At 46.1% G+C, this 12,522-nt stretch overlaps 1 long non-coding RNA gene across 1 annotated transcript; it reads right to left on the reverse strand.

The window, feature by feature from the left end:
• Nucleotides 1-1,482: 1,482 nt before the first annotated feature.
• LOC124227758 (uncharacterized) lies at nucleotides 1,483-7,650 on the reverse strand. Its single transcript, XR_006885542.1, has 3 exons — nucleotides 7,569-7,650; nucleotides 3,700-3,787; nucleotides 1,483-2,768 (listed from the first exon to the last, which is right to left on the reverse strand). It is a non-coding gene; the product is annotated as an uncharacterized LOC124227758 (long non-coding RNA).
• Nucleotides 7,651-12,522: the final 4,872 nt, after the last annotated feature.

Below are 12,522 nucleotides of genomic sequence, written 5' to 3' on the forward strand. Positions count from 1 at the left end.
GAGAGATTTGCACGGAGGGTTCCCCTCGTTATGATCCTGCCGATTGCCCTCCTGGGGAATGCTCCCTGAAACCTGAGTCTTTGTTTGGAAGACATCCTCAGCGGTTTAGTCCCCATGTGAGCTCAAAATTGCTTGTAGCCTCAAACTCTTTTCCATCGCAATCTTGTTTGCCCATCATTAATCCTGTTTTTAAGCCGTTTTCTCCAGTGATTAAAAAAGAAAAATGATGCAAGGCAAATTGGAAAATACATGCCACACTGAAAGCTGTTTTGAGGTATAATGTTTCCTTTTTAAAACTATTCTTAGTGTTCATTCCATCATAAGCAAAGATTTGATAGCTGGACTATATTAATATAATAGAAATATGTTTGTAAGTTTGTGAAACAAAAGTATAATCACCATAATCTACTATCTGTATAACTTCCACAACACAAATACATTCACAACCTAAAAACAGAACATTGAGGGGGCAATTTGATTACTCGCTTTCATTTTTAATGTCAAACTTGAATTCTGTTTTAGCTTTTACCTTGTTTAAAATATACTTTACGATGCTACAGATATTTAAAATTCATATTTTGAGGCTTCAGATGGAAATCTCTGCTGTGAGCAGATTACTAGGGAAATAGCTTTATTTTGCCGTGACATTTTCTATGGTTATGAACTTAAATCCAGGAGCTGGCTTCCATGTTCTAAGAACCAGAGTATTCTTTCTTGTTTCTTTGTCTTTGAACTCAAACTATTTAACTTTTATACAAACGGAAAAAACAGTTCAAAAAGCAACACCTCTTCTATAGCATTACACGATGGCAGTTAACATCTAGTTTACAGCTCTGGGTACAAAGGGGAATCAACTTCTCCTCCAGATATTAAGAGCCAGGTCTCTTCGGTTGCAGGCTAGACCTAACACCATTTCACGATATTGTATTTTGTGCTGTTTGTTAAAAAAACAACTTTTCCTTTTTCTGATTGAAATGTAATCAATGCTTTTAAGACAACTTGAAAAACAGATCTCTCGAGCTGATCCTAAATTTTGAAATATTTCATCTTTTAAAAATCTTTTCCTCAAAGTTGAGGACGTAAACAATACGTGACTCCCAAAGCAGTAATCAGAAATACCGGCAGAGATGTCATACAAAGATATTGTTTTATCACAGTGAGATGATGAAATAAGCACATTTTTCATTTATTACAATGAAAAATTGCAAACCGCCTTGATGTTAGATAAAATATGGTATATCCATATAGACTAAATCGTAGCTATTACAAATAATAGATTATGTAGCATTTTTCCTTTTTATTTTCATTATTAGCTCCTTTTAATTAATTAATTAATTTATTTATTTATTTGAGGAAGATTAGCTCTGAGCTAACTACTGCCAATCCTCCTCTTTTTCCTGAGGAAGACTGGCCCTGAGCTAACATCCATGCCCATCTTCCTCCACTTTATACGTGGGACGCCTACCATAGTATGGCTTTTGCCACTTGGTGCCATGTCCACACCTGGGATCCAAACCACCGAACCCTGTGCCGCCGAGAATCGGAATGTACAAACTTAACCGCTGCGCCACCGGGCCGGCCCCAAGCTCCTTTTTATTTATAAATTAATGCAGAACAAAGTGTGTTGATTGAAAAGCTTCATGGCACAAAGGCTGCAGAGAAAACACCCCATTTTTAAGAACTTAGAGAAATGCTCACAATCCAACAATAATCCAAAAAGGAAAAAACATAAAATTCAACATACAGGTTGATCTCAGTCACATGCATTCATTTGTTGGCGATAAACCATAATAATACAGGCTGTCTCTGGCTGATGAAATTCAAATAGTTTTCAATTTTCTCTTTCTTTTACTTTTCAGCATATTCCAGAATCTCTATAAGATTTTTATACTTTTATAATCAAAATTAATAAAAGGTAAATTTTAAGAAAGAAGAATATGTAGTAGAAATGAAAAAAGACAGAAAATTCAGAGGCCAGAGAGTTTTTACATTTTGGGGGCCAAAGACCACCCCGGCTGATGAGCATGTTTGGGGCCATTTTATAGGACAAACCTCAGCCCAGGGAAGGTTTCTGCCATCACTGACAAGCTTTGCTCCACCAGTAAAGGTGCTCATATCTCGGTCTGGCTGCTGACACCTGGCTCTGCTCTGGACAAGCCATTTCATCTTCAGGGCCTCAGTTTCCTCTTCTGAAGGGTTAGGTCCATACAGTGTTAAAGTCCAAAGATCCAATTTCATATAATTTGATGCTTACTTTTCTAACACCATCTGTAGAAAAATATTCCACTTTGGCTAAGAAGGTTGAGTTCAGCTGGACACATTTGCTTTCTGGGAGGCACTGGGATGAGCTGGACATGCAGAGTCGGGTAGAGAACCATCCCTGTCTCAAGGCGTTTACCATCTGCTGAGAGGGCCAGAGGGGAAGGGAGGGTGAGGCTATGTTAAAAGTATGTTCAGAGAGTTGAAAGCACAGAGATGGGAGATTCAACCAGTCCTGGCTTGGAGAGTGAGGGGAATCTGAGATGTTCTCCTGGAAAAGATGACACCCCAGCTGAGTTGTAGAGAAAAAATAAGGTAGCAGAACCGGGAAGGCACAAATGGACTTCTATCCTTGCAGCATACTGGCAGTGCTTAGGGAGTGAGAGGAATCAGTTTTAAAATTTAAGGAATTCGAGGCCAAAAGACATTCAAGTGGTTGCTCAAGAAGAAGGCCAGGGAGTAGTTAGCACCAAGTAGCTCATGTCACCCACTCTGACGCCCCTTAACATCTGGAAGGACAGGAGACGCTGTTATTAACAGAAAGGAAACAGTCTGACTGATTTCAACCGTAGGTCTTTACTTTTCCCATGGAGGCATTTTTAAATTCCTGCTGAGACTGCCCCCTAACGCCTCTGGAATCTTCGCCTTTCTGCTATCGCTCCCATTACCCTTCTCCCATCACCACCACCACCACCATCATTTACAGACAGCCTAACCTTTCTCTTTGACCTCTCAGAGCATAACTTACATGAATTGGGCCAAAGAGAGCTGCTTTGAGGCTGGCTCATATCTTTGGACACATGCCTAAAGCCCGGGCCCTTTCCCCGACTGATAAGATGCAGAAAGAACAGGAACGAAAGCTGATGTCATGACCAGGCCAGGCAGACTCCCCGCTGGGCCCGTGTCCTGCTTGGAGCGGCTGGTGGGAAATTAGTCACGTAGCACCCGCAGCAGCCCAGGCAAGGAGAGCGCAGCAGGCAGACGGGTTTCCCTCGGAGCGCTGCTGTATGTTGCCTGTGAATTTCCCTCCCCCCTCTGCCCTCTCTCTGCTTCTCTAGCCCACTCCAAAGTGGAAACAAAGATTGTTAACAACCTCTGACCTGAATGTGCGATGGAATATATTCACATGCCTGCTCGCCAAGTGAGCTTCTCAGCTCTCCAAGGATGGTTAAGACTGGGGTGGGAAAGGGGAGGCAGAGGGGAAGAGGAGGGAGGGACGGAGGGGCGCATGGGTGAGAAGGACCCACTGCCTCCAGGACCGGTGGACAGACCGAAGGAAATGCTCTCAGAGATGAACTCCCTTCATGCGGTCTCTCGGGAATCCATCCCCACTGAACAATTGTAATACTTAGGTTCATGCCAGCTGCTGTTACAAACCAACCACAAAAGTTCAGTGAACACAACAGAAGTTTATTCCTTGCTTGTGTAACAGTTCCTCACCGGTGCTCCTGACGAGTGGGCAGCTTTGCTGGGACAGGCACCTCCGTCTGCCAGCCATGGGAAGCTCTGGCCACACAGTGTAGGAGGCCTTTGGAGGGAAGGAATGGAGAGGATAAGACTGAGAAGCTGTCCTTCAATACTTCAGTAAAAGCCTGTATAGATGTTTCCCTTTCTGAATCGTAATTCTAGCAAGTGGAATGAGCACAGACGTTGTAGTCAGACAGACCTGTATTCAAATCCCAGCTCTGCCACTTCCTGGCTGTGTGACTCTGGGCAATTTACTCAGTCTCTCTGAAGGTTCTCATTTGAGAAACAAGGATATCAATGCCTCACATTGTTCTTGTGAGGATCAAATAAAACGACATTCAGAACACAGCAAGCATTTAGATCAATACATGTTCTTCCTCTAAGCAGAGCCCTTGAGTGGTTCTTGAATGGCTCTTTCTGCTTAAAAGAATCCTGGGAAATGGTGTTGGGGTGACTGCCATCTGGAAAAAAGAAAAGCAGAATTCCCTGCCTCTTTCCTCACCCCTAAATAGATCAAAGATTTCTTTTATTATCTTGGAGTAGGAAAGGCCTTTATGAACATGATTCAAAACTCAGAAACTATGAAGGAAAAGAATGGGCAATCTGATTACATAAAGAAAAAATATCGGGCTGGCCGGTGACACAGCAAAGTTCACACGTTCTGCTTCGTGGCCCAGGGTTCACCAGTTTGGGTCCAGGTACAGACATGGCACTGCTTGGCAAGCCATGCTGTGGTAGGCGTCCCACATATAAAGTATAGGAAGATGGGCATGGATGTTAGCTCAGGGCCAGTCTTCATCAGCAAAAAGAGGAGGATTGGCAGCAGATGTTAGCTCAGGGCTGATCTTCCTCAAAAAAAAAAGAAAAAGAAAAAATATCTGCATGGGAAAAAAAAATAGACATAGTGAAAGAGAAATGACAAACCATGAATAACATTTGCAACTATATCCCAAAGAGCTAATTTCCTTAATAAATAAAGAACTCTTATAAATCAATAAGAAAAAGACTAACAACCAAATTGAAGTGACCCCAGGCTAAAAAATAGACAGTTCCCAGAGAAGAAAATACAAATGGCTTTTAAGCATTGAAAAGATGCCCAACCTTACTCATAATAAAATAAATGTAAATTAAAACTACAAATAGATAACAATTTAAAAGCTTTCATATTGGCAAAACCCCAAAAAGTTTGGTAACACTGTATTTTGAAGACATAGGGAAACAGACTTTTATACGTATTGCTGATGAGAGTGGAAACTGATGCACTGTTTATGGAGAGCAATTTGGTAATTCTGTCAATATTTAGATTTCATGTAACCTTTGATTTAGCAATGCCACTTTATGGATTTAACCTGAACAGCCACAAAGAGAAGAGTGGTTAATGTAATTAAGATAATGGCATATAAGTGAATATAGGGTCAACCCTGTATGTGCTGAGATGGAAAATTTTCCAAAGCGGAAAAAGATTAGAACAGCGTATATTTACAGTGTGCTCTCACTTGTGTTTTTAAAGAGTAAGTAGAATCACCCCCATTTTACGGATGAAAGAAGTGAGGCTCAGCAGAGTTGGCAGCCCACAGTCATCACAGAGTAGTTAGATACCAGAGGCCTGCTTGCCAGGTGAGCTTCTCAGTTCTCCAAGAACCATCAAGACTAGGGCTGCGGGAAAGGGGAGGAAGGGAGGAATGGAGGGGCCCCTCTGGGTCAGGCCCAGGGCTGTCTGGTCTCTCTGGTAATGAAACCCAGGTTCTTAACACCTGGCTTTGGAGCCTGCCCTAACCTAGTAACCACAGGGCTTCCCTACCCTCTCTTCTACCTCTTCCCTTCATGCACCTTTCCACGAATAAAACTGAACTTGTCTGCATCCCTCCGCACTCATTCCCGTTTTCCGGCATGATTCCATGTCTCTGTTTGTACTGCTTAGAGCTCTGGAGGAGCCAGATCAAATGCTACCTCCTCCAGGAAGCCTTCACTGGCTCTCCCAGACACAATTAATTTTTGCCTCTTCTAAACCCTCAAGCACTTCATCTTCTTCATGGAAATCTTTGGAGGGCAGGTTCTAGAGAGAATAAAAGAGGAGAAGGGAGGAAAGAAACTAATATTTATGTGGGCCTACTTGTGTCAGGCACAGTGCCAGTGCTTTCACACGAGCGTTTATGACTGGACCATAGGTTGGTGGAGGCAGGGTCCATGTCTGCTTGATCCTGGCATCTCCCCGAAGGCCCAGCACAGCTCCACTCCTTCAATACAAATAACTTTTGAGATTCTCCTACATGGCGGGTACTATATTTGCTACCGAGGATACCAAAATGAACAGGGTGAATAGGACAGAGTCTCAGCTTCCAGTCCCTGTCTAGTGGGGGAGCCAACTGTAGGATGCACTACACATATTTGAACACTGTTAGCAGGTGGGTGGAACAGGGTCGTTGGGTGGATGGATGAATGGATGTGTGCATCTGACCAGATCCCATCCCATTCCTACCTTCACTTCAAACCTTGCACAGTTCATTCTGAATCCACTCCTGAGATGGCCCTTTTCATGCACAGCGCCCGGGTTACAAAGTTCTCCCTCTCACGCAGTCTCTCTAGAACTGCGTTGTTTGATACTGTAGCCAATAGCCACATGCGGCTATTAAAGTTTAGATTCATTACAACCTCAAAGAGTCAGGAAAGTGTGAAAGAGCTGGGAGACAGCATTGCCCTGCTCTGCATCCCAATATACTGAACAGTCACAGATAACTGTGGCCCTTCCCCTGAGGAGGGGGCCGGGTGGAGGCGGTCTGTGCAGGATTCAGGGTCCCCAGGGAAGCTCACAACAGGAAACCACTCCCTCTGCTTGGAGGCTCCCTAATCCTTCCTACTCCCACCACGACCGGCACAGATGCAGACATCTAAATGGAGGGCTTGCCAGCCACCCAGCCAGTGACATAGTGAACTTGGGATGTGGGACCACAGAGGACTTTCACCTCTCATAGCATGCCCACGGGGGCGCAGCAAGGTGAGGGGTTGCCCCGAGGCCACAGCGCCCCCCTTCCTTCCACTCGCAGTGCAGAGCCACGAGGCAGGAGTGGCCTCCACACTGGCTCCCCCTCCCTGTGCCAGCCCTCGTGGCCTCTCCAGGGGCCAGGGCCTCCTGGGCACTGCCCGGAGGGAGGGGGAGCTGCTGCAGCTGCCGGTACCTGGGCCTGTTTCCCTGCCCGGGAGTGGGGAGGGGAGCAGAAGAGGCTGGCCTCCCTGCGGGAGTAATTTTCCTCTCTGCCTCTCCTGCCCCGCCCGGAGACCTCCTCAGGCTCTCCTCCCGTGGACACCAGCTCTGCGCTGCTGTTGGCCTGGCTCCTCCGCGGTCTCTACCTGGCAGAGAGACCGGAGCCAGCCACTAGAGGGTAGCGAATATCCTCTTTTTAATCCTGAGTAAAGTGGGTGAGAAGGACAGCTCCCAGGGCACTGTTGGTCCCCAGCCCCACAGAAGGGAAAATAAAACAGAAACCATTTAAGAGAGAAATTAATGCAAACCATGTTTTCATGTTTTACATGAATTTCCAGGTAAATGTGAATCAAAAGAAATCCCTCAAGAAATCAAGTAAGAAAACTCCCACAGCACGATGTTCCATGCTCACTTCTTATTGTGGAATCTGTATTAATTAACTCCTGTAATAATGTGCTCTCCAAGCCCCGAGAATCTAACAGCACAGCAACATAATACTGTTTGTTCTCCAGGAGGTATTTTACAAGGGGAAGACCAACATGCATGTTTCTCTCACTCCCTTAGCATTTGGCAGTCTCTTTTATTATATTCGTCACATGGTTTAAGAACTAAGTTGAGAAGTGAAATGAAAATTCAGTACCTGCCCCAGCTGAGCTCTGGGCAACCAGCTGCGTTCTGTCTCTTCAGCCTCCCACCGGGCGAGTGGAATCACTGGCAGTCATGATGGGATCAGTTTCCACAAACCGACGCCCCCTAGTGGCCACACCAAAGCCTGGACATTGACATAACCTTTCACCAGCAAAGCTGGGGTGTACTTATCAACAGAACTGAAAAATTCCTCAAACTGCTTTTCTGTCTTTCAGATTATACTGCGCATTCCTATGTATTATTCGTCATCTCCAACATGCTTGCTTATCTTTAGAAAGAAGTTCCCTTCCTTAGGAGGCTGTTCCATTTTTTCTCGACAGGCGAAACAAAACAGAAAAATTCCTGTCGTGTAAATCCTGAGAGCTAGATTGCACTATGCAATTTTTAAAACAGCCCCGCAACAAGATTTTTACTCTCCCCATTCTGTAGATGAAGAAATGGGTGTCCTGGAAGTGTCTCGGCCAAGGCCACACAGCTGTTCCCGAATGAAGTCTGTCCGGATTTGGAAATTGATTGCTTCGCTGTCCCCTCAGATGACCTCCTGGAGGACAGGAAGCAAACTGGGTTGTAAGTCTCTGAAAGCACACAGCACCTGGCTTCACAGTTGGCACATCTTATGCCCTCAGCGCACGAGGCATAAGAAGACAGTGTGACCAATGTGGAATAAGGGACAGAGATCCAGAAATCACCTCAGCCCCGGGACCTGAGGAATGCACTGTGGCTTAGGGAGTGCACTGGGGGCTGGTGGGTAGATTGCGTGGTCTTCTGGACCCTCATTACTGCCCTTTGCATTGCCGATTTCATTTTGCAATTCTCAGCTCTGGCTCAGGCCACAGAGAATGAAGGATATGAGCCGGTGGGACTGGTTGGGGCAGGGAGGGAGGCGAAGGAAATCCAGGACACAGACCAGCCGATGCCCACAGGGGTTTCTTATCTCCGCCAGAACCAACATTTATTGAGGATCTATTTAGTGTCTCTGGTGGTTGGCAGAGTTATTTAGTGTTCTCATAACACAGCAAGGCGGTGTCCTTACTTACAGTAAGAAAAGGAAGCCTCGGAGAAGTTCGTTACTCGTCGGAGGAGCAAGAAAATTTTGTTTTACCCTTTTTTGTATACGTATTTCCCAAATTAAATGTGTAAAAAAAAAAGTGAATGAGAGGCAAGGAGGTGGAGAAAATGTGGCCATTCTGTGGAGAATTTTTCCTGGGAACAGTGGCTGAGTGAGGCAAGGGCTGGGGCAAGGATTTGGTTTGTTAAAGAGGAGAGAGCCTCACGTTAGTGCGTGGCTGGAAGAGGAGCTGATGATTCAGGAGAAGTGGGCAGGTTTGGGCTGTGGCCCCTGGAGCAGGAGGCAGGGCCCAGAGCCTAGGTGCCTGGGGGGCTGACACAGCAGGGACCCTTTCTTCTTGGGGCTCCCAGCTTAGGGAACCAGCTGAGCTCAGTAGGGTGCAGGCAGGAAGCCACTTGTTCTTTCTCCCAACTGCCTTTTTCACCCCCTTTGTGGGCGGTTCCTTCCAGCCCCTGAGTGAGGTCTCAGGCAGATCCCACAGCTCTTCAGTTTATTTTGGGTAAAAAAAAAATGTTTTCAGCTTATCAAATCAGTCCCATCTGATATGGAAACTCTGTATCTCCATCCAATTGAAAGGCTGCCCCCTCCTCAGCTTGGGCCTGCTTTGTACACAGGGGAAAAGGTAAAAAGAGAAACATGCTGGTTACTCCTCTCTTTCCCCTTTCCCAGCTGCTGCTTTGGGGCTGTGAGGGAGGAGGGAGATGAGTAATAGGCAGGCAAAGTCTTTCATGAGTGCTGCAGTCCTCAAGGGACCATGACCATGACCGTGACCGTAACCGTGACCGTGACTGTGCCCGTGACTAAGCCAAATACGTAATCACTGATTCTTCCTCAGGGGAGGACCTTAGGTGAGAGCCCACCATCACTGAGGGTGTTTTACCCACTTAAGGGTGCCTCCTCCAGCTTTCTGCCTACCATCTTGCTAGTCATCGTGGGCCAGGGGCCAGCATCTCAGGCATCCCCTGGCAGAAATGGAGAGCTTAGGCTCACCCACACCAGTTGAATCCTAATCTGCATGTTAACAGGGACCCCAGGTGATGTGACACATGGTCGAGTTTGAGGAGGTCTGGCTTACAAGCCCCCAATCCCCAGAATTCCAGCAGTAACCCTCTTTGCTAGGTCACCTTGCCCCTCCAGTCAACCCCTTCACCAAAGTCCCTTTATAGGCCCCCCAAATCCAGCCCGCTTCCACCCACCTACATCTGGCCCCTGGGAAATTTGTGTAGGGTAGGAAAAAAAATCTTTTCTTCTGTGCATCATAGATTCTCCCCCTGGACCCTGCAAATTAGACTGTCAAAAGACACATTAACAAAAGAAAACAAACAGAAGTTTATTAACATGTGCAGGTGTATGTGCTTGGGAGCACTCAGCCTTGAGAACTCAAAGGAGTGGTTAGAACTCAGGCTTATATAGCATCTTAACAAAAGAAGAATACATTTTTAGAGAGGTGACAAGACAAAAGGAAAGAACTTTGAGCTTCTAGAGGTGGCACATTGTAAGAAGGCAAATATATGAAGGAATTAATGATAGAGAAGAGCTAGTTTTAGCAAGGTTTGTTGTGTAGAGTCTTCTGGTGCTGATAAGTTCTAGAATTATCTATCCTTCCTGATAGAGAAGGGAGGAGACACCTTTATAACTGTACGTCCTGCTTTTAGGCAAATAGGGGGAGGGCAGGGAGCTTTTCTTGTATCTGCTTCTTCTCAGTTGCCTTCAGTTCAAAATAATCCTCAGGTGAAAGTGGCCTATGTGGGGTGGCAGGTCCTGCTGCTCTTCACAGGCTTGCCCCTGGCCTACTCCCTCAGCTCTGCAGCCTGCTGGGGTCACCCTCAAGCACAGCCTCTCCCTTTTAAGTTCCCCAGGCAGAGTCAAGTCCCAGCCACTGTTCCTCCAAACTCCAGGGGACACACTTCAGACTCTCCAAGTATTCTCTTGAAGCTTCTGTAGGGAAGAAAAAAGTTTTCCTCAACCCTCGTAGAGTCCCTGGCTGGGGCTGAAAATTAAACTGATACAGATCAACAGGAGAAAAGCACACAAATTTACTTAAGTTTTATGTGACACAGGAACATTGGAAAGGAAATGAAGAACTGTGTATTTTTATGCTGGGTTTGATGAAGAGTGGGCAGTCGTGTAAAAATGTGATAAGCTAAGGAGTATGAGGTAAGTGTGGTAAATTGGGGGAAACTTAGCAAGGTCTGTTTATTAGGATTCTTCTTGGCATCCCTTTGTCTTCAGAAAGTAGGGTGCTCCTCTCCCCTGGGTATAGGGAGGGCACCTCTCACATGAGGGTTTTATGACCTGTTTCGGGGAGAAGGGCAGGAAAGGAAGGTCAGAGTAAACTTTCTGCTTCTGCTGTTCCTCAGACCCCTTCAGCTTAAAATATTCAGTATGCCAAGGTGCCACATTTGGGGGTAGCGTGTCCTGAACCCTAACATTTCCCACACTGACTAAGGTGAGGTGGATGACCTCCTTCTCCCCCAGTGGTGTGGGTAGGTGGGGTGGAGGTGGCACAGCTCAGCACCCTGACATTTCTCTCCAAAGCAATCCTCACTACCAGCCACTTCCTGCCCAGGGAAACCCCAGCCTTCTCAGAGATGCCTGGAGGACGTTATGGGCAGAAGTGGTTTCAAGGCCTCTTAGAAAGTCTCGTCTAGGTGCTTGAATTCATTCTCTACAGCTGTGTACCAAATTACCCCAAATCTTAGCACTTAACAAACACTATTATCTCAAGTTTCTGTGTGTTATGGGTTGAACTGTGTCCCTCCACAATTCATGTGTTGAATAGTACTTTAGAATGCGACAGTACTTGGAAATAGTGCCTCTAAAGAGGTAATTAAAGTTAAATGAGGTCATAAGGGTGGGCACTGATCCAATGTGACCGGTGTCATTATAAGGTAGGGGAGAGGCCATGTGAGGACACAGTGAGAAGGTGGCCATCTAAAAGCCAAGGAGAGAGGTTTCAGGAGAAACCAAACCTTCCAACACGTTGATCTTGGACTTCCAGCCTCTAGAACCATGAGAAAACAAATGTCTATCATTTAAGACACCCATTCTGTGGTACTTTGTTATAACAGACCTAGCAAACAATACACTGTGGGCCTGCAAAGCAATTCAGGCACAGCTTAGCTGGGTGCCTCGAGCTCAGGCTCTCTCCCAAGGCTGCAATCAAGATGTCTTCCAGGGCTGCAGTCTTCCCGAGCTTGACTGAGGAGGATCAGCTTCCAAGCTTGCTCTCATGGCTGTTGGTGGGGCTCGGGTCCTCACTGACTATTGGCCAGAGACATCAGTTCTTTGCCATGTGGGCCTCTCCATAGGGCAGTTCAAACATGGCAGCTGGATTCCTTCAGGGTGAGAGAGGGAGCCCAACAGAAGCCACATCTTTTTATGACCTAATCTCATTGTGGCATCCATCACTTCTGCAGTGTTCTATTTATTAGGAGTGAAACATGATGCCCAGCCCACACTCAAGGGGAGAAAATTACACAGATGCATGAATACCAGGAGATGAAGACCACTGGGAGCTATCTTAGGGGCTGCCTCCCACTGTGGTCTAGCACTCCACTTTAGGATTTAGGAGTACTGAGCACCTCTGGCATTGTTTTTCAAATGGAGTGTTTTTCAAAATGGAGACAATAAGGAAAGGACCATGTAACATCCTGTTACACCAGTGACAAGAGAGAAGGCAGAGAGTGTGGGTACGTCTTCTGGTGGACTCGGTACTAGGAAGATAAGGAAAGGTCTGGATGGTTCCATTTTCCAGGGAAGTATGAAGTGTAGTCATTAGCTAGAACTGGGACTATGGAGTGTGTGACAAGGACGGCCACTTGTATAGCAAAGACTCATGCTCCTTCACGTTCCCCTTCCCTCATAGAGCTGCCCA

The sequence above is a fragment of the Equus quagga genome, chromosome 16 (assembly GCF_021613505.1).
Source record: "Equus quagga isolate Etosha38 chromosome 16, UCLA_HA_Equagga_1.0, whole genome shotgun sequence".
Taxonomy (NCBI): domain Eukaryota; kingdom Metazoa; phylum Chordata; class Mammalia; order Perissodactyla; family Equidae; genus Equus; species Equus quagga.